Source organism: Sus scrofa, chromosome 1, assembly GCF_000003025.6.
Source record: "Sus scrofa isolate TJ Tabasco breed Duroc chromosome 1, Sscrofa11.1, whole genome shotgun sequence".
NCBI classification, from domain to species: domain Eukaryota; kingdom Metazoa; phylum Chordata; class Mammalia; order Artiodactyla; family Suidae; genus Sus; species Sus scrofa.
The window spans coordinates 254,337,035-254,364,634 of record NC_010443.5 but is presented as its reverse complement, the minus strand read 5'-3'; the positions used below and the strand labels follow the sequence as shown (position 1 = coordinate 254,364,634).

Below are 27,600 nucleotides of genomic sequence, written 5' to 3'. Positions count from 1 at the left end.
AGTTATGGTTGTTATCGAGAACGACTCCCCCCCATTAATATTGAGGCCAGGTAGCAAGGCTTCTGTAGTTGACTTTAGGTTTTCCACTAATGGGGAATCATTTTAAGCACTTTTATATTGTCAACACATTGCAACAAATTGCATTCATTTTTAGCATCAAGCACAGAATTTAATTTAAAGGGCATTTCTGCTCTGTGGGCATTGCCCCTGCTGGAGAGGAGAGGGGGAGGGGGACGGCTGTGTGGGTCCAGTTCTTATGCATTTTCCTCAATTATTAGCAAGATTTGGGAGAGACGGGTTTGTAGAGCACAGGTGAAATTCCTATCGTGACCTGTTACTATCGGCTCCATTGTAACAACATAGAACCACAGGCACCGAGGGGTCATGGTCGCCCAGATTCAAAACATTTTGGTCTCTCCCAAAGCACAGGGCCTTTGACTCTGTACCGTTTTTGGATCCTCTGCCACCTCTGTCAGGGCTAGCTCCAAAACTGGTAAAAACAAAGGTGATTGGTCAAAGTTTACCAAATGCTTTCCTTTGCGTGTCTGAGATTTTAAACCTCAGTCTCCTCCTCCCCTTGAACATTTTTTTTTTCTTGCAAATGAGCAAAACACACTCTTTTCCTTAAAATTCTGCATGTTCAGCGGGGATATTTTTGGGCATGGAGGTGGATTGTAATGCAAATGCCCTTGATTTTCTTGGGCCGCTCGCGAATTTCAGTGAGTGATAGGCCCCCTTGAGATAAATGCACTTTTGATAGAAGAAAATTCCCTTTTCCCTTGTGAAATGTGCTGGCAGCAGATACTTCCAGCTGGTGGGATTTGCTTCTTAACTCAATGTTCATGCAGGGCTCAGCTGAGCAGTCCTGGAAGATGAAGCAAGGACCCAGGGTTCGGACCCGGAGAAGCCTGTGGGATCAGGGTCCCAGAGGAGAAGGACCAAGATACAGAGAGCTAGAAACAGGGGCCTCCACATTAACCAAGAACCGAGAACTGTGGTGCCCTGGAGGTGACTAAATAGGTGCAAAGCACGGAAACTTAGAGCCAAGATAAGCAAGGGTGGGAGACGGGGACACAGATGAGCAGAACTCAGGAGCAGGACAGATAACAGGGCAGCTGCCATTTATCCTGTCTGTCATGTTGAAGCTGCAGCTGCCGCCAAAGCCACTACCTTTCCAGCCATTCTTGCTTATCCATCAGAGTCTTTGGTGGAGAGCAACCTGCAGCCGTCTCCACTGGACCACTTGGGGGTGTGAACCAGTTCCGTGCATTGGTTTTTTTCGACTCCCAAGAGAAATGATTTAGGATTATGGCTGGGCCAGCGGTATCTTCCAGCCTCATGGACCTCTGCCAGTGTTGTCGTGTTCAGGGGGCTTGACAGATGTTGGCCCGGAGAAGGAGAAGATGAAAAGAAAAAGGAGAGCTGCTTTGAGCAAAGACTCCAGGGAGGCAGCTCCCCACTCTTTATAAGGAAGACTCCTCTAGTCAGAGCAATGGGGGTGATCAAGGAGCAAGGAGCTTCCTGTCACCAGAGGTGCAGCCTCCCGCAGGCCTTCCCCTGCAGAGCGGTGGTTGGACTAGATCACGGTGGAGGGCCTTTCATCAGGGATGCTGTGAGTCAGTACCCGCCCAGGTCACAGCCCTGAGGAACACTTGCCCGTGGCGGTGGCTCCCGCTGCACTCAGGGTTACGCCCTGACTCCTCTCTTCCTAAAATAAAAGAGATATGAATATACATAATGAAAAATCTTCCCTTTGCCTGGGGAAATTGACAAAGAACAGTCAACACTATATCATATCTTAGTGAAAATATTAGATGTTCAAGTAAAAGAAAATATCTTCTGGGAGTTCCGGTTGTGGTGCAGCAGAAACGAATCAGACTAGTAACCATGAGGTTGTGAGTTTGATCCCCGGCCTCGGTCAGTGGGTTAAGGATCCTGCGTTACTGCGGTTGTGATATAGGCCAGCAGCTATAACTCCGATTCAACCCCTAGCCTGGGAACCTCCATATGCCTTGGCTGTGGCCCTAAAAAAAAAAAAGAAAAGAAAAGAATCTTCTGAGCCTTCAGATATAGAGAAAAAAGGAAAGAAAATAATGTCAGCATATATTTCTCAATGGCAACATGAAAGACTAGTCATCAATAGAGTACTGTATTCAAGGAACTCCAGTATATAAAAGCATGAAAAGGAATTTCATTTGTCCTTCAATAGGAAGACGAAGAAAAATATTTCTACATAATAATCCTGCAAAAATTTATAGACTATTGTATTCATAAGTCCTTCCTGAAGAATATAGCAGGGGATTATCTAAAAACACTAGCCGAAGTTCTGATTTTGATCATTGAATTATTTAACCATGAATCTATGCCTAAAACTTAAATTTCCACAAAGGTGGGAGAGAGTTGTGTAAATATCACATATTCTGAGTAAGCTGAAATTATATAACTAAAAATAGGGACCGGAGAGAGGTAAAAAAGAAAATAGAATAAGTTCATTATTGCTACATAGCTAATAAGTATCAAAGAATATCGTTTAAAGTCACAAACCAAAGAGCAGTACACACAGGGAAAGAAAGGGGAATAAGGACAATAAGAATTTCTATAAACATAACCACTAAAACAAAACCGCAAACTTTCTAAACACCAAAAGAAATACAAACAGAAAATGAAACAAAATTTAAGTGAAGAAAATAGAATACCTATCAAAAGCATACAATAAATATGAAGTAGTGTAGCAGAACTAATACTGAACTTAAATCATATTAATAAGTGGAAATAGAGATAGCTTGTATCAGTCAGGATTCTCCAAAGAAATAGACCAAATAGGAGATGATAGATAGATAGATAGATAGATAGATAGACAGACAGACAGACAGACAGACTGATAATAGATATTATGAGGAATTGGCTCCTGTGATATGGAGTCTGTTGTATCTCACAATCTGCTATCTGTAAGCTGGTCAAGGAGAAAATGATGGTAGAATTACCATCCAGACCTGAGGTCCTGAGAACCAAGGGAGCTAATGGTGTTAAGTCCCAGTCTGAGTCCAAAGGCCCAAGACGCACCAGTATGCAAGGTCTGGAGAAGATGGCTGTCCCAGCTCAAGCCGAGAGAAAATTTCCCCTTCCTCTACCTTTTTGTTCTATTCAGGTCCTCATTGGATCGGATCTTTACCCAAATTGATGAGAGCAATCTTCTTTACTCAGTCCACTGATTCAAATGCTAATCTCTTCTGGGTCACACCTGGAAAAAACCTTTTACCAGCTATCTGGGCATCCTTTAGCTCAGTCAAGTTGACATGGACAATTAATCATTGCCAGCGTGTCTGTGTTAGGGCCTCTCTAAGAGAGTGCCCGATTGGGTGGCTCATCAACAACCGAAATTTATTTCCCACAGTACTGGAGTTTGGGAAGTCCACTAGCAAATTGCCAGCGGAGAGAACAAAGTGAGAAGCCCACCATCTATGAACCAGGAAATGGATCCTCACCAGATTCTGAATCTGCTGGCAAGGGAGCTTTCTGGGATCTCTATAGGCACTGATCCCTTTTATAGGGCTCCTCTGTCATGACTTAGTCACCTCCTGAAGGCCCCACCTCCAAATACCATCACATTGGGGGTTAAGTTTCAACATGAACTTGGGGTGGAGATACAAACATTCAGACTATAGCACTTACCTACTAGAAGAAAAAGATGTGCAGATTGATTTTAAAAAACACATATTTTGAAACTAAGTAATTCCAGAAAAGTAAACATAGGGCTGGAGCAAAATATGCCAGGCAAAAGGAAACTGACCCCTTCACCAAATCAAGGTGAGGAGTTCCCATCATGGCTTGGCGGTAATGAACCCGACTAGTATCCATGAGGTCACAGGTTCCATCCTTGGCCTTGCTCTGTGGGTTAAGGATCCACCATTGCCGTGAGCTGTGGTGTAAGTCAGAGATGCAGCTCAGATCTGCCATTGCTGTGGCTGTGGTGTAGGCTGGCAGCTGTAGCTCTGATTCGACCCCTAGCCTGGGAACCTCCATATGCCACCAGCGAGGTCCTAAAAAAGTCAAATAAATAAATAAATAAAACAAGGTAAAATTCAGGCCAATAAGTAAATAAATAAGGCAATGCAGAACCCTGGATAATGTCACAGCTTCAGTTCAAGATGAAGAGGTAATGCTTATGACTATCACTGCACCAATAATACATAGGAATCTTCATAAAGCAGAAACTATAGGACTTGCAAAGTGAGATGCACAGAACCCAATAATATAGGGAGATATTATTTTTCTCTTTTTCTTTTTTAGCCACCCCGCAGCATATGGAGTTCCTGGGCCAGGGATCAGATCCAGCTGCAGTTTCTTTCTCTGTTTTTTTTGTTTGTTTGTTTTGTTTTGTCTTTTGTCTCTTTAGGGCCACACCCGTGGCATATGGAGGTTCCCAGGTTAGGGGTCAAATCGGAGCTGTTGCTGCCAGCCTACAACCACAGCAACGCCAGATCCGAGCCACGTCTTCGACCTACACCACAGCTCATGGCAACCTTAACCCACTGAGCGAGGCCAAGGATCGAACCCACCACTTCATGGTTCCTAGTTGGATTCATTTCCACTGCGCCACAACGGGAACTCCCCAACTGCAGTTTCGACACAGCAACATTGGATCCTTTAATCCTCTGTGCCTAGCAGGGGATCAAACCTGCATCCTGGTGTTGAAGAGACACCACCGATCTCTTGGGCCACAGCGGGAACTCTGAGAGATTTTTATACAGCTCTCTCACTCTAAGAAAGATGAAGTGGACAAAATGTGAATATGGATAATAGAACTTCTAAGCAACATAATCTGTAAGGTAGATATTATGTATATTTATCAAAATGTATGCCATGATCAATAATAGACAAGGTGCCATCTTCTCAAGGGCCCATAACGTTCACAAAAATTAACAATATATGAGATCATATGAAAACATTAGGAAGTTCCATAAAAAATAAAAACAGAAAGAATAAACAGATATACAAACAGTTCACTAAAACATGAAAAATAAGCAGAAAGAACAAAATAAAGAATGCCATGGAAGAAATAATTGTTGAATCAGAAAAAAAATGTTTAGATCTCTTGGCACAATTGTATTCAAAGAAATTTTTAAGCCTAAATGAAAAAGATAATTTTCTGGGAAAAATACCATTTAGCAAAATTGACACAAGTGGAGATAGCTTATATAGGTCAGGTTTCATAATAAATAGAGAAAATGATGAACAAACTAACCCCATAGGAGTTCCCAGCGTGGCTCAGTGGTTCACGAATCCGACTAGGAGCCATGAGGTTGCGGGTTCAATCCCTGGCCTTGCTCAGTGGGTTAAGGATCCGGCATCGCTGTGAGCTGTGGTGTAGGTTGCAGACATGGATCCGGTGTTGCTGTGGCTCTGGCGTAGGCCGGCGGCTACAGCTCTGATTAGACCCCTAGCCTGGGAACCTCCATATGCTGCGGGTATGGCCCTAGAAAAGGCAAAAAGACCAAAAAAAAAAAAAAAAAGAAAAGAAAAAAGAACTAACCCCATAAAATTTTCAGCCTCGAGTGCTTTGAAAAGTTTTTACTGTTCCTTAAAAAATCAGGTAATTCCAATGCCACTTAAGCTGCTGCAAATAACAGGAAAAAAAGGCAAACTTCTGAATTTTAGTAAAAAGTGAAAATAATACTGATCTCTAAACCTGATAAATACTGTGCAAAGAAGGAATCTAAAGGCCAATCTCACTTACTGACTCTACAAAAATCTGAAATAGAACTTTATTAAACAGATTCAACAGCATATTTAAAATAAAACATATCACCAAATTTCACTACAATAATTTTTATTACAACAATTCAAGATTGGTTCAATATTAGGGAATTAATATAGTTCCAACTATTAATAATTCTAGAAATACAAATAATATAATCATCTCCACAGATGTTCTTCTTAGTTAATATAACTTAATATATCCAAAGGTAACATATATAAACTTAGCCCAATTACAATAAAAAATATGACTTTGTATTTGTGTGGAACTAGACAACCTGATTTTAAAGTTCATATGGAAACAAGCAAGAACATCCAGGAAAACACCAAAAACTCAGAGCAATGGCAAGGGAAATTAGTTCTCCCAGATGTTAAAACATATAAGAAAGCCTCTAAAATTAAACTAGTATGGAACTGACACATAACTTCGCAGATGCATCCATGGGATAGGATGAAAAGATCAGAAATAGACTCACTACAAGTGGAGAGTTGATGTTATTAAAGAAGGACTCCCAAATTCTGGGAGAAATATAAACATTTAAGATAAATGATATAAAACAACCAGATAATCACTTGGAAAAACATAAAGCTGGATCCTTATATCATATCTAGATGAATTCAGAGATGGATAGAAAAATGAATGGAAGGATAATCTGTGATAAAGTACAGAGAGTTAAAATGTGAGTGGCAGGTCTTGTGTAATGGATGTTCACTAGAAAAACTTGGATTTTCTAGATGATTAAAATTTTCATAATATCTGTTAGGGGAAAACAGAGGAGTTATTTATTTTTTTTTTTAAGGCACGGGCATTGGCTTGAAGAGGCCCCCATTTGCCAAATTAGGACAATTCAAGCATCAAAACAAATAATGAAAACAATGGACAAAACCAGAATGCATCAATAAAAAAAATCTGAGTCCATAATAAATACTGAGAAGAGAGAGCGAGAAAGACAGAGAGCCCCAGATGCTATTGCTAAAAGTGACCATTACTCCAACTCCTCATTGTGAAACTTGGTAATGAAAGGGAACAAATTAAGCCCCTATTTGATCATTTTAGGATGCTCTACAGCCTATGCCAACTAGTTGATGGAAAACACAAGTGATAGAGGGAAAAAGTCAAAGTATACGAGAAGAAAACAATCAGAAAACTCTAAAATGTAGGATGTTCTGCAAGACAGAGGCCCAGTATTTCCTAAAATCAATAAAAGCCATGTGTGAGAGATGTTTTAGATTAAAAGAGATAGAAGAGATAAAATGATCAAATGTAATATATGAGTCTTGATTGGTTCTTGGTTGAGAGAAAACTATAAAAGACATTTGGGGGACAACTGGGGAATTTTAATGATGACTGGATATTAGATGATAATATACAACTATTGCTAATGATCTTGGGTGCAAAATGACATTCGATTATATACAATAATTTTCTTATATTTAGATATAATATTTTCTTATATTTATATATAGAATCATTATGGGAGTTCCTGTCGTGGCACAGCAGAAACAAACCTGACTAGGAACCATGAGGTTGCGGGTTCAATCCTTGGCCTTGTTCAGTGGGTTAAGGATCTGGGGTTGCCGTGAGCTATGGTGTAGGTCGAAGACGCGGCTTGGATCTGGCGTTGCTGTGGCTGTGGTGTAGGCCGGTGGCTATAGCTCCGATTAGACTCCTAGCCTGGAAACTTACATATGCTGCGGGAGCGGCCCAAGAAATTGCAAAACGACCAAAAAAAAAAAAAAAAAAAAAAAAGGTATAAATATTGCCTAAGACTCAGATTTCGTGGTTACTGAAGACCTACTATATGCCAGGCCTGCTGCTCAGCACTTTTACGTATGTCATTGTATTCAATTCTCATAACCTCCCTGTCAAGTGGGCCTTACTCTCTCCATTTTGTGAATAAATAAATGAAGCTACTAACTCTTGACTAGCATCACAACGGGCAACTCAAACCCAGAGCTGCTGACCTCAAGGCCAGAGTAAGTTAAGCGGCAGCCTTAGCTGCAAAGAAACCAGGCAAAGTTAATGATCACAACTCAGAGAGACCCATATAGAAAACGTTAACTTGAAATCCCTCCAAGTCTTTTCCGAGCATTCCCAACAGAGGACATAGGGTGAGCAGAAGCAGGAAGATTGGAAAGTGGAGTGTGTTCTGGAATAGCAATGGTTCCTGGCTTTGGGAGGTGGAAAAAACGAGAAGAGGAACTGAGCTGGAAAGGATGGCTGGGCCAAGGCAAGGCAGGCCTGGAGTGCCATGCTGGAAAGTATGGGCTCTCCCTGGTTGGTAGGAGGAAGCCATGGAAAGTTGGTATGAGGTGAAGGGCATGGTCAGATAGTGACGTGTTCACTGCTTTCTTCCTCCCCAGTGGGGGACCCTACTAAAATAAACACAAACAATCAAAGCCTACAGAAGGAATTGGAGCAAATTTTTGATGTTTTATTTATGAATTGAGCATTGGTCAAGTGGAAAAAAAAAAAAACCGTAACAAGATAAAAAATTTATGTACAAAGAACCACTCAGTGGCTTATAATAACCCTTAGAAGAGAGGGGGAAAATGAAAAGCTATTTCATAAAAGATTGAAACTCCAGTGTACTCAAGGTTTGAGTGTAGGCAAAAGCTCTCTTGGCACCATGGTTCTTTAATAAATGGAGTGTTTCTATGATGGGAAGGCTTCATAGGGAGTAGGCCCTTTCTGTGCTGCTTGGGGCACTGGCCATTGTCCAAGGGCTTGGGGAGCCACCAAGCCTGGGCAGGACACTGCCACTCTCTCATCACACTGCTGGGCCAAAGGCCAAGATTGGGCAGATAACAGAACAGAGTATCTTAGACTTGAAGAAGCTAAAAAGCTCCCAGCATCCTCACTCCAGCCCTTAAAGCTGCCTCATCATCCCCATCAAGGGATTATCTGCATTTTCTTCCTCCCCTAAAACAAACAAAAGCAAACAAAGCATATACTGTTCATTTATTTCTGATCACAAAACTAACACATGTTTGCTAGTAATTTAGAAAATATGAAAGGGCACAAAGAAGAAAATAAAAATCACTCATTTTACCATCCAGAGATAGACAGTTATATACTTTTTAAAAAAAGTAATCATATTGAATATGCCATTTTGTAATATGCTTTCTTCATCTAATAATATAAAATTTTACCCATGTGAGTGATCTTCTATGATAGCATTTAAAATCACAATTTAACTAATCCTCTTTCGTTGGACATGTTAATTCATTAACAGTTTTTAAGATTATAAAGAATTCTATAACCAGACTTCCTGTCGTGGCTCAGTGGTTAACAAATCCGACTAAAGAACCATGAGGTTGAGGGTTCGATCCCTGGTCTCACTCAGTGGGTTAAGGATCTGGCATGGCCGTGAGCTGTGGTGTAGGTTCCAGAAATGGCTCAGATCCCACGTTGCTGTGGCTCTGGCGTAGGTCGGCGGCTACAGCTCTGATTGGACTCCTAGCCTGGGAACCTCCACAGGCTGCAGGTGTGGCCCTAAAAAGACCAAAAAAAAAAAAAAAAAAAAAAAAAAAAGAATTCTATAACAAACACCCTTGGGAGTTCCCATTGTGGCACAGTGGATTAATGATCTGGCTTTTCTCTGCAGAGGTGCCAGTTTGATCCCTGGCCTAAGGTGGTGGATTAAAGATCCAACCTGTGACACAGGTTGCTCTGTCTTAGATTTGATTGCTGGCCTGAGAACTTCCATAGGCAGTGGGGGTGGCCAAAAAAGAAAAACGAATACCCTTGAATGCAAATCTTTTGTGTGTTCTGCTTTTTTTGGTGGGGGTATGGGGGGGGGGCACAGCATGTAGAAGCTTGACGTGGAATCTCAGTTCCAAGACTTGGGACTGAACACAGGCCACAGCAGTGACAGCGTCAAATCCTAAACACCAGACGATCAGGGAACTCCCTCTTTTGTGTATTCTGGTTATTCCGTAGAAAAATAACTTTTTAAGACTGAAAATCATGTGTTTTTCCTTATCTGTGAGTCCTGTTGTCCTGTAACTCCCCATCCATTATCAACACTCTTTATTACTTCAGGGGGGAGGCGTAGGTACCTTCTAGAGTCTAGACCAAAACAGTCATTGTCCAACTTTAAGTCAAGTTAGGTTTTTGAGGCCAGAGCAAGGCCTTGAAAGATAGGCCTTGTTGAGAAAAATTAAAGTTTTTAAATGCCAAATGCTTCTTTACTGTCAAAAAACAGAGCCTGGAAGTGTCCAATTATGAATTTTTACATAAAGCCATATTACAGGAAAGATGATGAGTATAGATAAGGTAAATTCCCATCAGAGAGAAAAGGGAAAGGGAGGAAAGAAGAGGAGAGAAGAGAAACTATATGAAGGAGAGATTCAGACGTCCAGACCCCTACTTCAGCGTGTAATCCCCAGAATGGAGGATGGGAGGGAATAGGTGGTATTATAAAGATCCAACATGCTATGGATTGAAAGCTGAAGCAAACTGCATGTAGGCATGTCTTACCTTTTGTAGCTCTGGGAGGCAACATGCTTATAGGGCAACCCTCAGTCAACATAGGTAGCTGCAAGGAATTCTGATGTGAGATGATTAGGCAGAGAGAGAGCTCAGTTCTCTCAGCATATCACATAGGGGAGCTAGAAGTTCCCATGCCCTGGAAGGGAACACAGCAGAAGGTACTGGGCTGTAAGCTCACCAGTGGTGCCCACAGGGAGGCGATATAGCAGGGAGGGCTATAGGATGAACCCCTGAATCTGGAGATTAAATAGTATTGGGGCTAAAATGCAGGCAGTGTAATACCAGCTAGAGCCATTCAAGTAGGAACTTAATTAGCAGGAGAAAATGGCGGAACTTCCTAGGAACAACCACAAAGCATTTCCAGGGCACCATCCTCTGTATCGAGGTGACTTGCCCCTCCTATTGAAGCACCAGTCACTTTTCTTTTTTTTAAATTGGGTTTTAATGGACATAAAACATTGTGTACGTGTAAGGTTGATTTGATACATTTCTATGGCAATATGGCAGCCTCGCTATGGCTTCAAAAACCTTACTTGACCTAAAGTTAGAGAATAGCTGTTTTGGTCTAGACTCTAGATGGTACCTATGCCTCCCCCCTGAAGTAATAACGGGCACTGATAACGGATGGGGAGTTACAGGACAACAATAAGTGTTAGCAATATGATAGCTACCACTTCTATCACGTCACATAATTATAATTTTTTCTAATCCTTGGCTCCAAAGAGGCTCTGTCTGATGGAACTTAGGGTCTGAACTTTCAACCTGGAAATGCATCCACCACATACCAGTGGATGCTTTGCTTGCCACTGGACGTCATTATGGGAAAGAAAGAAGTAGTCCCTTCTTGAGCAGTGACGAGAAACTCACTGTCCCCAGAGAAATTTACTCTACCTTTGCTTATAAAAAAGTGGGTTTTCTTGGGAGGGGGAGTGGATGCGCTGGGGTTGTGGGTTGGAAATCCTATGAAATTGGATTGTGATGATCATTGTATGACTATAAATGTAATAAATTCATTGAGTAATAAAAAATGAAATTAAAAAACAAATTTTTTTTTAAAAAGTGGGTTTTCTTAATACTAATGGGCTTTCCATTGGCCTAGCCCTGTGTTCTGAACAAAGTTTCACAAATATATTTTATCTTACATGTCTCCTCCATTCAATTGGTGGAGAGAGTTTGAGGTACAGTGTTGACAAGAATTTTGAGGCTTATTCTGGCTCTATGGGAGGGTGTCTACACTCAGTGAGTAATGTTGCTATGGACTTGAGGGGGGTATCTGACAGCACTTGGGCCCCCTATCTCCCAGCCCTGCCAAGCCATATAAAAGTAACCCAGCTTTTACATGCTGGTCCCGAGCTATGGAAGACCGGGATTATTTTCCTCCTGCCTTCTGTTCAGATTAAACATCCCTATTTTTCAACATACTCCTTAAGTGGTATGCCTTCCAGACTTCTTGTTAGCCCTGGACGGTTTATTATTGCCTCCCCCCACCATAAAATGGGACACACAGAAACAGACATATTCAAGCCTTAATTCAGAGCCCTTTACACACTCACTGAGCATTTGTGAGTCCCCAGCATGTTCCAGATTCTCTCTCTGGCGCCAGTGTGCACAGAGGGAGATCACCTTCCTAACCTGTTTCTGAGGGGTTTGACCAGTGAGGGTTACGGCGAGATTGCCACCTGCCCTACCTCCACCATGAAGAGTCTGTCAAAACATCCCAAATCCCCATCTGCTGAGACTCCCGAGGTCTTTGCATGCCTGCTACTGTGGAGCCCTGTCACCTTGACCCTGGATCCCTTCACTGGGACCAGAACTCGGGACAGGGCATCCTTCCATCTCCTGTCAATTCCATCTTCTCACTTTGGCTCATCTCTCCTGGCCGTTGAGGCTCCTCTGACTCCAGACGCTGCCACCCACCCAGCATATGTGTTCTCAGGCCAGTCCTCAGGGACAGAAAGGGACTCGATGCAGCTCAGATTTCTCACAGGACCGAAAAGCAAAGCCAGCTTCACACCAGAGCGGCACCACTGCAGTGAGCCTACACTTGGTCATCCTTGGTTTTCCATCTCACACTCTCTGAGGGTCCAGCAAGGTTGGGAACCCACAGGCATGTGAAAAATTCCATATTCATCCGAGTTCTCGCACATCTGCTGTGTGCCAGGCATACATATTCCTAGTCCCTATGGAACTTACATCTCAGTGAGGGCAGCGGGGGTAGGGAGATGAGCAAGAACCTAATAAATTATATAGCGTGTTAGAAAGCGATAAGGATGGGGAGAGAAACTGTAGATTGGGGTGCTGATGGAGAGACTGCAGCATCAGTATTGTGGTCTGGGCAGGCATTATTGAAAAGGCGACATTGGAGCAAAGACTTGGAAGAGGTGAGGGGTGAGTCTTGCGGATGTGGGGGGGGAGGGGCAGGGATGGTTCTGACAGAAGCAGCCACAAGGAGGTCAGGGTGGCTGGAACGCAAAAGTGACAGGGAGGACGGTGGGAGATAAGGTCAGAAAGGCAGTGGCGGCAGAGCATGCAGGGTGGGTGGTTCACACAAGGATCCAGAACCTTCTCAGGGTGAGATGGGCTGCCATTGTAGGCATGATGTAAGCTGCCTTGCATGCTTAAGGGACGAGGGTGAGAGCAGAAGATTCAGTCAGGGAAACCAGAAACGGAGCCCAGAGCCGGGCGTGACCTTTCCAAGGTCACACAGGAAGTAGGGAACAGAAGCAGGAAGAGACCAGTTCTCGCAGCTGCTGCTGCCCACGGCTCTCCCTGCCGCCGCCACCCCGACCCCTTGAAACATCAGATGCCCCAGCCTTCAGTTCAGCACTCCAGCGGGTCAGAGGAACTCCAAGCCAGTCCCCAAACCCTGAAAAAAAGTTTCATGAAGAAATGGCGAGAGCAGCTCTGTGATTACAGCCTTAATTTTGCTCTGATTCAACACTGCTCTCCCCTCCGGCATGATTAGTCAGGTACCATTACCATTTTGTAATGAGATTAATGAGAGAATTCATTCAGAAGTCATTATCTTACCTAATAATGACCTTACTGATTACTGTATCTCCTTCAACTAGGTTACTGATTTTGATGAAAATATAATAAATATAGCTTGCAGCACCTGGAAATTTGTTCTCTGCCTGGAATAGTTCTGAGGTGAAGACTTATTTTTAAGAATTTCTTGAAAGTGATTAAATATTTTGGTTCTCCTGAGGCAGTATTTCTGTGTTTTCACAGATGACATTTTTGAAATGTATGAAATATTTGATGATAAAATATTTAATAAGCCTGGCGTTCATATTTTTCAGACATCTGTTTCTACTTTGAGACTGTCTGAATGTGATTTTACATGAAATTTCTATTTGCATGTTGTGTTGGTTTAAGAAAAGGGCTTGTGCTATGCATGACATATGCGTCTCATAAAATAATGAATGCCCCGCGCCTCGCAGTCCAGAAGATATTGTACAAGAAGCATTGTGGTCTGCATATTAAAATGCATCTAAGCAAATCATTAAATAAAAACAGAACCATTTCCAGGGGGGGAATAATGCAACCCAACTCATCAACTGAGAACCTACTCGGTACAAAGCTACAATGGAGAATAAGACATGAGTTTTCTCCTCAAGGTTCAGATTTGGTAAATGTTTAGTAAACTCCTACTCAGTGTCTGCTGCTTTTAGACCCATCATCTCATTTATGAGATAGAGTAGTGCAAGGACATAGGTTTCTGGACTCAAATACAGGAGGTTGAAGCCCCGCTTTATCTCTTGGTGATCATGTCACCTTGGGCAAGTCACTTAACCTCCCTAAGCCTCAGTTTTCACACCTATAAAATGAGGATCATAACAAACTGCTTAATTTGTTGCAAGGGTGAATAATACAATGAGAAAACAGAGTCTAAAGGGGTTAGAAGGCTTGCTCAAGATCACAAGTCTAGTTAGTAGTGAAGCTGGGAGTCCCAGCCTCGTGGACCTCAGGTTTCAAGGTTGTTCTACTGTGCCATCCCATCTCTTATCCCTGAAGTTCAACCTTGCTGTGAAAACAAAGGAAGCATCAATTTGGGAACTTGATGTAAGCTCTTATGTGATTTCCATAAATCTACATAGTTATTGTATGATACCTGCTTCACTCCCTGTTCATCTTAATCCATGCGTCACCTGTAAAGATGGATGAGTAATTTGGAGGCTTGATTGATGTGGGTTTTGCCTTATGACTTTCCTCGAAGTTAATGGGAGCCATGCGGTCCCAGATCCATGAATCACTCCAGCTGGAAGTGCTCCATTTATAAGGAAAGAGAGAACAAAAGATCAGCAGGATGCTGGGAAAACAGTCACACTCGGGGCTAGGAATTGATGGCGATAAAACTCCACATTTGGAAGTGTGGTGGGGGTGCTATGGGCACTGGAGCCGGAGTCATATCTAATCCCCACCCATCTTGCTGTGGAATCTTGAATGCAAGTCATTTCTCCCTGTTGGGCCTCTCGTTCCCTACCTTCCCCAAAGAACTAGGGATTATAAATGTCACTGATTACTGAGGGCCTACTATGTGTCAGGACTAATCCAAGTGCCTCACTGAACACACATTATCTCCTTTTATCTTCACAAAGATTTATGAAGCATCATTAGCCACATTTTGCAAACGAGGAAACTGAAGCACAGAGAGGTTAAGTAACTTACCCAAGGCCACTCAGCTAGAAAGTAGCAGAGGCAGGATTGGAATGCAAGCAGGCAGACTCTGAAGCCCTGGTCCATAGCCTCTACCTAGACTGTCCAGTGGGTATTAAAGGGCTTTATGCACATGTGAGGTCTGTCATTACCATTATTGTATCATTCATTGTATTTTGGTTCTCAATGAAAAGGGAGATTCAAGAAAATAAAAGAGGAGTTCCCGTCGTGGCGCAGTGGTTGGCCCGTCCGACTAGGAACCATGAGATTGTGGGTTCAATCCCTGGCCTCCCTCAGTGGATTGAAGATCTGGTGTTGCTGTGGCGTAGGCCAGCAGCAATGCTCCAATTAGACCCCTAGCCTGGGAACCTCCATATGCCACAGATGCAGCCCTATAAGGACAAAAGCCAAAAAAAAAAAAAAAAAAAAAAAAAAAAAGGAAAAAAGAAAAAGAAATTACTTTGTGTGAAGTGAAAGACAACTCGCAGGACAGATGTGGCAGACATAGACATCAACGCACTGACTCGTGATTGTCTAACTGGGGAAAAAGAAAGAGATGGAACAAAGCCAGGGAGAGGAGCCCTACAGAGACAATTTATAAAAACTAAGAGGTAAAACTCTAAATAGATATTGATCAGCCTTGGAGTTCCTGTTGTGGCTCATTGGAAACGAATCTGACTATGATCCATGAGGATGCGGGTTCTAGCCCTGGCCTCGCTCAGTGGGTTGGGGACCCGGCATTGCTGTGAACTGTGATGTAGGTCACAGGCGAGGCTTAGATCCCCCATTGTTGTGGCTGTGGTGTAGACTGGCAGCTGTGGCTCCGATTCAACCCCTAGCCTGGGAATCTCCATATGCCTCGGGTGCAGCCACAAAAAGCAAAAAAAAAAAAAAAAAAAAAAAAAGATATTAATCAGCCCACATCCTTGGGTTTCCACAGCTACACCCCCATATGCAAAACCAAGTGGGGAAACTCCTGGATAGGACCAGTAGGTAAAATTGTGCTCTTTGAAATGTGGGAGGTCAATGAACAGTTGACATCACTCGGGGCTTTTCGGAAATGTGGAATCTCAGGCTCCACCCCCCAAACCTTCAGAATCAAAATCTGCATTTTCATGAGATGCCCAGTTGATTCACTCCCACATTCCAGTGGGAGAGGCTGTACCCTACATCCACGTGCCAACAACTTGGGGAGCCATGCTCCCTACCCAGAAGTTAGAAATGATCCAGGAAGCAGGTGAGAGATGCCGAGTTTATGTTTTCTCAAAGGCAAGGGATGCAAAATCAAGGAAACTAAATCACAGACAGTCTGGGAACATGTGAGATACACACATATGGGTTGAGACTGGGGTGAGCCCTGGCATTTTTATCAGGGGTGATGAGAAGTCTGAGTGCAGAGGCTACCCCAGTAGGAATCAGACTGACCGGGGTCTCATCTAAACCCTGACACTGCTGCTCTGTGGGACTTGGGAAAGCCAGATTGAGGAGTGGACAGCTGGACAACTGCCCAGGGCACAAATCCGCGAGGGAAGCTAAAGGATCACTAGGATAAATTGTTGCAATGCATTCCACTTCCATCAAAGTAGACAGCGCCCTCCAGTGGAATATAAAAATAAAACGTTCCTCCCAAGGATAGCCCTGTCTTCGGTGGACAGGTCTTGGTGGCCTGCGATTCTGGAAAAATCCTTTCCACAAAGTCAGGCTGGTTACCAGACACAAACAGCTTATTTCATTATCTAAATAAAAAACTCTTTAATATACCTACCAAAAAGTTGTAGTTCAGCCCAATGCAAAAGAAAACTGAAGAGAGTATTTGCACCATGCAAAAGTGGGGGCTGTTTGGAACGCTGGGCAGGTATTTTTCAGAATTTGATATTCCTTCGGCCTGAGGAGGCAAATTATTTGGTAGATTTCTTTTCCTGTACAATTTCTATTAATGTAAAGCAGGTCTCTCTTCCCCTCTTGAAATAGATGTGAGGCAAATATTTAAGGACATTATTTTGAAGGGTTACCACATAAACCACCAGCCTGGATCACTCATGGTCCTTAATCCCTCTCTGCCCTTGGGTGAATCTCTTCCACACCCACCCGGGTACTAAAGGCTTAAGGGAGAAGATGGGTTTCCAAAAAAGCACAACAAAGAGCCTTAAACTATAAACCCAACAAAGGAACATCCAGAGTCGAAAAGGTCCCCAGGCAGCATCACTGGTTCTTGCTCCTGGGAAATTATCCTGGTCGAGAAATTTGGCTGAACACAGACAAAGAAGCAAAACAAACTGGACCAGAACCCCCAGGGTGTTCCACGAAACCCTGCCATGAGTCTTTTAATAAAGACGTTGTTAGCCGCTGCTGGAAATGTGGAGCTATTTTATTGCAATGCCCCCTTCAAAGATCTGACAAGCTGCTAGAGTTAGTGGCTAAAAGCCCGAGTTTGGAACCGCACAGACTTGATTCCAAAATGCTCCGCCACCTAATACACGGGTGACCCTAGCAACTCATGGTATTTCTCAGAGTCCTGGCTTCCTGGTCTACAATGCGGGCAAAACAATTCCTCTGGTTAGGGATTGTTATGGCGGAAACCTCATTCCTCCGACTGCACTTCCATGGCAGGGAACACCGGGGGAGTAACACGCTGGCGTCTTGCCCAACCCCTTCCTCTTCTACCTGCAGAAGAGGAAGGAGTTGCCAGATGTGGAGCAATAGACTTTGGACCAGGTTCTCAGTGGGTGGAGCTAATTTATTTAAAAGGTGGTCGACTGGGGCTGTCCCCTTCTTTAGGTCCTCCTGTGTTCCACGACAGTGCAGGGCAGTAAGTAAGTAGGTGACTCTGAAGCCCAAACTCACCCCAGGTAGGCTGTTCTGAGGTCTAAGTTGGAAAACTGGAGTATAGCGAAGATTCTTAGCAAATCCTTTGACCGCAGGTATGAAGCCCGTTTATGAGTAAAAAGCTAACCTTGGTCTCTATTGGCCTGTCTCCTGGGTCTTGTTTCTCAATGGGTCCTCGTTTTGGAAGGGAAAGAAGGAAGCATTTTTTATTGAGCCTCTTATTTCCCCTAAGGTCGTGGTGGAAAGAAAATGAGCTATGTATATAAAGTATCTGCTTATCATAGGCATCAATAAAAGATTATTGTAGTCATTTTGGCCCAGTTCGTCGCCCAGAGAGGAGGTTTTCCATTTATGCCTGAGAAAGAGGCAGGTTACCAGCAGAGGCTTCCATGAGGACATCAGGCAAGAATTAAGCCTCAGGAGATGAGGCGAGAGCTGTTAGAGCATTTTGGACAGGAAGATTTACACGCGTAAAAGTATGGGTGCTGGGAACATTTTCCAGTTCCTTGCAACCTGGCTCCTACGTCTCATTTCCTCAGCATTCCTTGCCATTTGTCCATCTTTAATGTCATCTTCTCCCCCCCCCCCGGAGTGATCAAGTCTTTGTCTTCATCTGCCCTGGATGGTCTTTCTGTTCACACAGCCATTATCCCTATCCAACCATCCCCCCGGGATCACATCTCCCTTTCTCTCGCAGGATAATAGAGCCTTCCCAGAATGAAGACGACACTTCCCTGGCTCCCTTGCAGCCAAATGTGACCATGTGAGTCAGTATCATAAGGGGATGTGAATGAAAGTCAGGTGTGCACCTTCTGGCTCAGGCCTTTGAAAGGGGGTCTTTCTTGCTCACCTGTCTTCTCCATGTTGGAGGCCTCATCCCTGCCCTCCCTCCTGGAAGCCTTTCCTCACATAACAGTGACAAAGGATGTGTCCTCAGGATGTAGAACACTCGAGAAGGAATCTACACCACAGACAACTTTGTAAAGCAGACTCTCTAGACAAACTAGGGTGTTTAGGTGGGAAAGGTATTAACCCTTATGTAAACCACTGTTATTTGGTCTCTTCATATGTTGCCAGAATGATCTGAATCAATCCTAGCTGCATATTACCATTATGTGGGAGAAGGTTTTTTGGAGGAGGGAAGAGCACAGATACAGGCATGCACGTACCTTCTATGGCTGGGGCCAAGTCTGCGGTGGAAGAAGAGTGGTGAGAGAGAAAGCAGGAGAGGCTGGCGGGATCCAGAGCATGCAGGGCCTTTTATGAAGGCTACGGAATTTGCACTTTATGCTGAAGGCAATGGAATGTCATGGAAGTGTTTAGACAGGCGAATGGCAGGGTGGTAAAGGCAACACCTGCCTTAATATGCAGGGAGCTGGAAGAGCCAGCTTAGAGCCTCCGTTGCTGGTCTTCTGGTCCCCAAGCTGGAATTGCCCACCTGCCCCATCTCACCCTCTTCTCCAAGATCCCCCTTAATGAGAGAGAACCCACGGACTGAAGAGGAGGCTTGATTTCACCTATTCGCTAGAAAGAAATTTCTCTGGAATTATGGCTGCAGCCCTTCTAGCTAGCAGCACTAAAATAACTGAATCTCTGCACCCTTCAGAACTATGTGCCTAGTCAATTGATTATTATTATTTCCATCTCTAGAACATTAAGTTGATCCATAAAAAGCCAATGAGAAAATTTCACATAAAGCCATTAATGGTTTCCCCATCATTGGGCCTCTGACAATATGGCGATGTTTATTCTTAAACATTCAGGTATCATTGGAGGCATCGGATCCTTGGTCCTGCTCTCAACAACTTTGGTGGAGGTCGTAAGCATGGATCACAGTGCGTGCCCTCGAGTTATGAAGTTCCCTTCCCCCTCTCGTGGAGAACAGGAGTGGTGTTCTTTCACTTCTGTTATCCGTGCAATGCCTAGGATTACAAATTGCACCTTGTGGAAGTTCCCTAACATTCGGTCCAATTGGATCAGGCTGATCTATTCCTTAAACTTCCAGTTAGTGACGTTTTACTCAATTGGACATTATGTGTTTTTTCATCCAGGCTTGTATATATGCCTACAAATATAATTGGATGGAATCATGAATTTTCTGGGAATGATTGCTCTCCTCCACAGAGCCACTTCACTCTCATAAAACACGCTTGACAAAAGAAAAGGAAAAAAAAAATCCTTGTTATGATGATTGGTGCCTTATTTCTGTGTTTTTCTAGAAAGCAAAATCAAGATATATGCTCGGCGTATTTATTTTTGAGAGCAGCAGCAGTGGTTTTGTCAGAGAAACAGACTCAATACTACCTGCCTTATGCCAGCGTGCCACAGGTATGTATTGTCTTTTTAAATCATTTTAAGCTACTTTCTTCATATATCAGGGCAGAGAGTCAATAGATAACTTTCTCAGGTTGAAAATAGCTTGCAATTTTCAGTGATGGCAGATCTTATACACTGTATAGTCAAGAAGACACTGCTCACCCGTGCCTTGTCTACCCTCATGACCTCTAGCCCTCTTGCTCCAAACACACAGCAAATATAAGTAAATTATAAGAGGGAAACTTGGAGTTCCCTGATGGCCTAGGTGGTTGAGGATCTGGTGTTGTCACTGCTGTGGCTCAGGTCACTGCTGTGGTATGGGTTTGATGCATGACCTGGAAACCTCCACATACCATGGGCATGGCCCAAAATATCATGGCCCCCAAATATATACATATATATATATATTTTTTTTTATCACACTCAAATCAGGAGTAGCATCTGGAGTTCCTGTCATGGCTCAGCAGTAACAAACCTGACTAGAATCCAGGAAGACACAGGTTTGATCCCTGTCCTCACTTAGTGGGTTTAGGATCATCATTGACATGAGCTGTGCTGTAGATTGCAGGTGCATCTTGGATCTGGCATTGCTGCTGCTGTGGTGTAGGCCAACAGGTGCAATTCCTATTCAATCCCTAGCCTGGGAACATCTATGTGCCTTGGGTGTGGCTCTTAAAAAAAAAAAAAGTAGCATCTCCATGGACCAGAAATGGAAAGTTGGAAGAGGGAGCCTGTCACAATGAGCCTGGAGGCTCCAGGTTGGGAAGCAAGCAGAGGGGGTGAGAATTTGGATCCTAGAATGTAAGAGGAAGTAACAGCCTCCAACCTAAGAGGGGTTCCAGAGCCAGGTTCTTTGCTCCACACCAGGAGTTTGAATGGGCACCCTCTCCTCTTGAAAGGAAGCTGAAAGAGTCTACTGACAGCTTCCACAAACTACATCTCATATGACACTGCAAGCTCAGGGAGCCGGGGGAAGAGGAGCCCTACAACCAGGATCTCAATCAAGCTGCTGACTCAGTGGAAGTATCTGAACATCCCCAGTGTCATCACTGGACTAGAGCCCCAGGCTGCTAATGTAAAGAGATCCTTCTGAACTAAGGGTCTCAAGGGGTAGCGTGGAGATACCCTCACAATGGCTGGGCATGGAGGAGTGCTGGGACAGAGAGAGAGCTCCTACTCAAGATGAACCTGTGAACTAAAATGTTTATAATGTATGAAAAAGTGATATCAGTGAAAATGGCAGAGTTGGGTCTTCCAAAAGTTTTCCACTCCATAAAAGCAATAAGGAGACTAACAGAAATTTTCACAATCAATATTTTTAGAAGTCTGGGAGTTAATCAAAAGCTTACAGCACCCTGAGTCTCTCTTGAGGAAAAACAGCTTAATCTTGATAAGGCAAATGCTGTGGCACTTTCATTTGCCCTAGTCCCATCTCATGCTCTGCAGCTCCACAGTAGCCTTGATAATCAACAGCTTATGGTCATCAGCCTAACAGTCACCAGTAGCAGAACAGGGTTGATGCTTCTTCAAATCCCAGAGAACTGTCTTCATTTCACCTGCCTGGTGGTTGCCTAAAAGATCCCACTTAAAAGGCTACCTTTATTTGACCTGGCTCAAAGCTCACACAGCACCGAGGAAAATGGCTACCAATCCCTAGATTTCTATACTTAGCCCAACTATCATTCCAGAGGAAGAGCAGAATACAGGTGTTTTCCCCCAGATGTATCATTTTCTGTCCATTGATCTTTGCGTCAAGAAGTTTGAAATCAAAGAGAAGAATTCAAAGAAAATGATAAACACAGAAATTGGTAAAATATGCTAGCAAATTTAATGAACTATTTTCTGCATAATAATCTTCACACCATTTCTTGTATATTTAAACAGAAGTGAGGAGTTCCCATCGTGGCTCAGTGGTTAACAAATCTGACTAGGAACCATGAGGTTTCAGGTTCTATCCCTGGCCTTGCACAGTGGGTTAAGGATCCAGCATTGCCATTGAGCTGCGATGTGGGTCACAGACGCAGCTCAGATCCCACTTGGCTGTGGCTCTGGCATAGGCCGGTGGCTACAACTCCGATTAGACCCCTAGCCTGGGAACCTCTGTATGCTGTGGGTTCGGCCCTAAAAAAGACCAAAAAAATCTGTGTTTCCTAATCATCAGGAGCAGAAGCAGGGACAATATATAAAAAACTTTACAGCACAAAGGCAGGAAAGAAAACAAAAGAAAAAGGATAAAAAATGGGGGGGAAAGGATGTAAATAAATCCAAAAACCAGGAATCGAATAAATATAAACAAATTAAATTGACATCGACAGCAAAGACTGTCAGATTTTTTTGATCAGATTTAATTAAAAGAAAATAACAAATTTCTGACCACTTAAAGTTTTTTATACCTTTCATCTCTTAACTTGAGAAGACTCTTTAGCAATCAGTATCTCTTGTATTGAAGAAACGTTCCTCTGAAGTTCCATCCTATTTCCTTCTCTGCTGTTAAATTTAAATATCGTTAAATTTAATACTTTCACTTTTAAACTAGCATGGACAGTATACAGTTTTTCCTATAAAATTATTTCTGGAGTTCCCGTTGTGGCGCAGTGGTTAACAAATCCGACCAGGAACCATGAGATTGCGGGTTGGGTCCCTGGCCTTGCTCAGTGGGTTAACGATCCGGTGTTGCCGTGAGCTGTGGCGTAGGTTGCAGACGCGGCTCAGATCCCGAGTTGCTGTGGCTCTGTAGGCCAGTGGCTACAGCTCTGATTCGACCCCTAGCCTGGGAACCTCCATATGCTGCGGGAGCGGCCCAAGAAATGGCAAAAAGACAAAATAAATAAATAAATAAAAATAAATAAATAAAATTATTTCTTTCTTTTCCCCCTTTCTCCCCCATTTCTTCCCTCCTTTCTCCTTTTTGGTCTGTTCACATGCAGCTGTTCATAGAGCTGGATGTAATTTGTAAGTCGCCTGCTCTTATAGAAAACTGATTTGGGGAGTTCCCGTCATGGCGCAGTGGTTAACGAATCCAACTAGGAACCATGAGGTTGCAGGTTCGATCCCTGGCCTTGCTCAGTGGGTTAAGAATCCGGCGTTGCCCTGAGCTATGGTGTAGGTCACAGACGCAGCTCGGATCCCACGCTGCTGTGGCTGTGGTGTAGGCCGGCAGCTGTAGCTCTGATTAGACCCCTAGCCTGGGAACCTCCATATACTGCAGGTGTGGCCCTAGAAAAGGCAAACAAAAAGACAAAAAAAAAAAAAGAAAGACAGAAAAGAAAACTGATTTTGGCACCAGGCCAATCTTGAGGTAAGACCCAAAAGTACAAGGTTTATCATTAAAAATTCCACTTACTCCAATGTGAGCCAAGCAGACATTGCTGGTGATTCCGTGGGAGAAAGAGTGACAGTGTTTGCTCCACAGTCTGCTGCAGACAGCTTAACAAATCCCCATCAGACACCCCCCATCCCAAGTCCTACGGTGTCATGATCGACTAGGAAGGGCTGCTGTTTCCCTGGACACTTTCCTTCCCTCTCTGTCTTCTCAGCATCTGACTCTACCCACCTGACTCCTATGCTCTTAACCTCTTTCCCTTTCTTATGCAGGCCCATTTAACTTTGTTGCAGCCCTTCCAAAATTCTCATTCCTTATATTGTCACCCCACTCAGCAAAGTGACTACCTTCGCTCCCCAAACCAGAATGCCCCCCTCTTGAGAATGTAGCAAGGACCATGAATAACAATTGACCTCTTTCCTTTCACACCAGACATGGCTTAAGTGAACACAAAACTTGTCCTAAGTTCTGATCTTCTCTGATCGTCAGTGTTTTCAATGAAACCACATTGCTGAACGAAAAATTAAAATCAAATGCCTTCTTTCAGACAGAGGGGAAGGGAGAGAGGAAACATCGTCAAAATTAAGAAGAATTTTCATTAAAAACACCCAAATTCTACCACCTTGATACAGCATTATTATTATTATTATTATTATTACTGTTCCTGTTATTTTTATTGCAATTTCCCTTGGGTTTTATATCAATTCATTGACAGCCATTCCCTAAGATGAATTCACCTATGTTTTGATGCTGTGTTAAATCCATCTGTGTAGCTTATTCTTCTTTGCCATCTTTTGGACAGTTTGTACTGATTAAATCATGGTATTTCATAAATGATATTTTTATCTTTTAAGACATCCACATCTTGCTTGATCCATAACCTTAGTGATGGGATTCTAGTGAAGGATCGAGTCAAAAGGAGGCTTTATAATTCATTGTACTTAATGTCCTGGGTACCACTGAAAAGTGCACAGGAAATATTAAATTTTGAAGAAAGGATTTTTAGCAAACATCCTAACAAGTCCTTACATTATTCAAAAGTAGATTAAAAAGGAATGAATTACCCACACAAGGATAAAAACAATCCCATAATCAAGGGATGGTTCAAATGTTTAAAATAACTCTTAGAGACACAAAATTATCAGAAGTACCCTTAGACAATTGGATAACAAATACTTAACATGTCCAAAGATGACAAAAATGAGAAAGAATATGATAATGGAATAGACATAAACACACCTCAAGGCAGAGGGGTGAATTTTCAGAGAACTGGTCATTAGATGAATTGATAATTAGGCAAAGCGGGTTTTCAGGGATTTCATCTGTTACCGTTTCAACTTAGTTGCGCTCTGCATATTCATTTCATGTTCTATTTCCTTCTCATTTCACATTATAACTAAAGCATTTGCCTCTTTGTCACATATTCTTTATAAAATTAATTGCTCTTTCAATGACATTTGGTTTTTTCTGATTATAAAAGTAAGATGTGCTCATTATAGAAAATTTGAGAAATACACAAAAGCGGAAAGGAGAAAACAAGAATCAACCAGAATCCCATCGTTTGGAAATAACCACTTTAATAAACATCTTCTCAGTCTCGGTGGTGCTGGGTGGGGCCGGGGGGCGGGGGATGACATATACGTGGCAATTACTAATATTTATTGTCAGTCTGGTATTCTGTCATAAATTGCCCCGTAATTCTGTCACCCACTTCCAATTCATGGGTTTGTTTAGTTGTTGTTGTTTTTTGTTTTTAACTTCTCTCTCTCTCTTTTTTTTTTTTTTTTTTTTTTTTTTTGTCTTTTTGCCATTTTCTTGAGCCACTCCCACAGCACATGGAGGTTCCCAGGCTAGGGGTCGAATCAGAGCTGTAGCTACCGGCCTATGCCAGAGCCACAGCAACGCCAGATCCGAGCCGCGTCTGCAACCTACGCCACAGCTCACGGCAACGCCGGATCTTTAACCCACTGAGCGAGGTCAGGGATCGAACCTGCAACCTCATGGTTCCTAGTCAGATTCGTTAACCACTGAGCCATGGCAGGAACTCCTAACTTCTCTTTTCTTGCCTTTATAGATGGGACTATGTTGAAGTTTCAAGCATATAACTTTCTGCCTTTGTTGAATGTCTTCCCCTTCAGGAAAACTTCTCAGAGTGGGATTATGGGATCAAAAGTTCTTACCACGTCAAATTCTAACCCCCAGACAGTTCAAAAGAGAAGACTGAGCCAGAGAGGAGGAAACACCTACCTCCAGTTATTCAGCCACCTCGTAGCCTGGAACCCAGGTCTCCCAACTCCCAGCCACCGCGGTCCCCACGGCTTAGTCTATTTAGGATACGAAGCCTTTCCAGATATGGGGAACCCATCATTGATGGAGGCCATTCGGTTTGTTATTCTTCTCCCATTAAATTAAAGAGACTATAAAAGTTTTCTAATAACCAAATCCTTCAAAATGAACTGTTTGAAGCCTCTGAAGTCTCACCCTGGGGCAAGACATTAAAAAGGCTCAAATAAATCTCTGCAAAGCCTTTATAGGAGCCTTAAAACCCAATTCCACAACAAAATGCTTGTTTTTATTATGAATTGAGTTTTTATTATCAGCACGAATGCTAACGGTGCTGCTGACATGGTAAACAGAAAGCATACGCGCCGTCATAAATATTCACACACCTTTGGCAGAAGTAATTGTTACCTAGGGCAACAGTTCTGGCCAGTTTCTGATGGGCACTCCCAGAGATGTGGGGAATTCAAAACGTGAGGCGAGCCCTCCACCCTGGCCCCACCACCCACACACAGGAAAAGGCTGGGGCGGGGGCTCCACCTCTGAAGGCCTGGGTGGCCTGTGGGAACACGAAAAGCCCGGGCCGGAAGGATCCCGTCTGCTTGGGACCGGTGTGCAGATGGGAGGCAGGATGGGAAGATTGAGATCATCAGATGCCACAGGCTGAACCAGCCTGCTTCTTTTTTGTGTTGATTGAGGTAAAACCCACATGCCATAAAATTCACCATTGTGAAGTGTATCGTTCAATGGCATTTTGTACATCTACAATATTGTACAACCATCACCTCTATCTAGTTCCAGAACCTTTTCATCACCTAACACAGAAACCCTGTACCCATTATGCAGTCACTGCCCCGCCCCATCCTCCCCTTTCCGCTGCCCTTGGCAACAACTCATCCACTTTCTGTCCTCATGGACTTGACCATTCTCAACATCTCATATTTATGGAATATACAATATGTGACCTTTTGTGTCTGGCTTTGTTCACTTAATTTTTTCAAGGTCCCTCCATGTTGAAGCCTGTATGGGTACTTCCCTCTTTTTCATGGTTGAGTAATATTCCATGGCATGAATATGACACATTTGGTTTATCCATTCATCAGCTGATGGACATTTGCATTGTTTCTACCTTTTCACATTTGTGAGTGGTACTTAAGTGGACATGTGTACACATGTTTTAAATATCTGTTTTTAATTCTTTTGGACATATTCCTAGGAGTAGAATCGCTGGGTCATAGAGTAGCTCTGTGTTTATCTGTTTGAGGAACTGCTAAACTATTTCCCACACAGGCTGCATCATTTTACATCTCAACCAGCGATGTACAAAGGTTCCAGTTTCTCTAAAATCTTGCTAACACTTGCTATTTTCCATTCTTATTATTATTTCTCATTGTGGTTTTGATTTGAGTTTCCTTAACAACTGAAGATGTTGAGCGTCTTTTCATGTGCTTGTTGGCCGTCTGTATGTATTCTTTGGAGAAATGTCTATTCAAGTCCCTCATGCATTTTTTTTCCTTTTTGACTGCCCCCATGGCATCTGGAATTTCCAGGGCCAGGGATCGAACCCTCGCTACAGCAGTGACATCAGATCCTTAACCCTCTGTGCCACCTGGGAACACCCCTCCAGGAGTTTTTCATTTTTGACTCCCCTAAGGTATATGGAGCTCTGGGACCAGATATCAGATCTGAGCCACAGTCATGACCTAAGCCACAGTTGTGGCAACGCCAGATCCTTAACCCACTGTGCCAGGCTAGGGATCAAACCTGCATTCCAGCACTCCCAAGACACCACCAATCCTGCTGCACTCCAACAAGAGCTCCCCCTACCCATTTTTAAATGGGGTTATATTGTTGAGTTTTAGGAGTTCTTTACATATGCTAAGTATGATATCCTCGTCAGATATATTATTTGTAAACATTTTCTCCTATTGTGTAGGTTGTCTTT

General features: G+C 43.1%; 1 long non-coding RNA gene across 1 annotated transcript; it reads left to right on the top strand.

Moving 5' to 3' along the window:
* On the top strand, positions 12,984-27,084 carry LOC110257083. Its single transcript, XR_002339311.1, has 3 exons — positions 12,984-13,221; positions 19,957-20,065; positions 25,514-27,084. It is a non-coding gene; the product is annotated as an uncharacterized LOC110257083 (long non-coding RNA).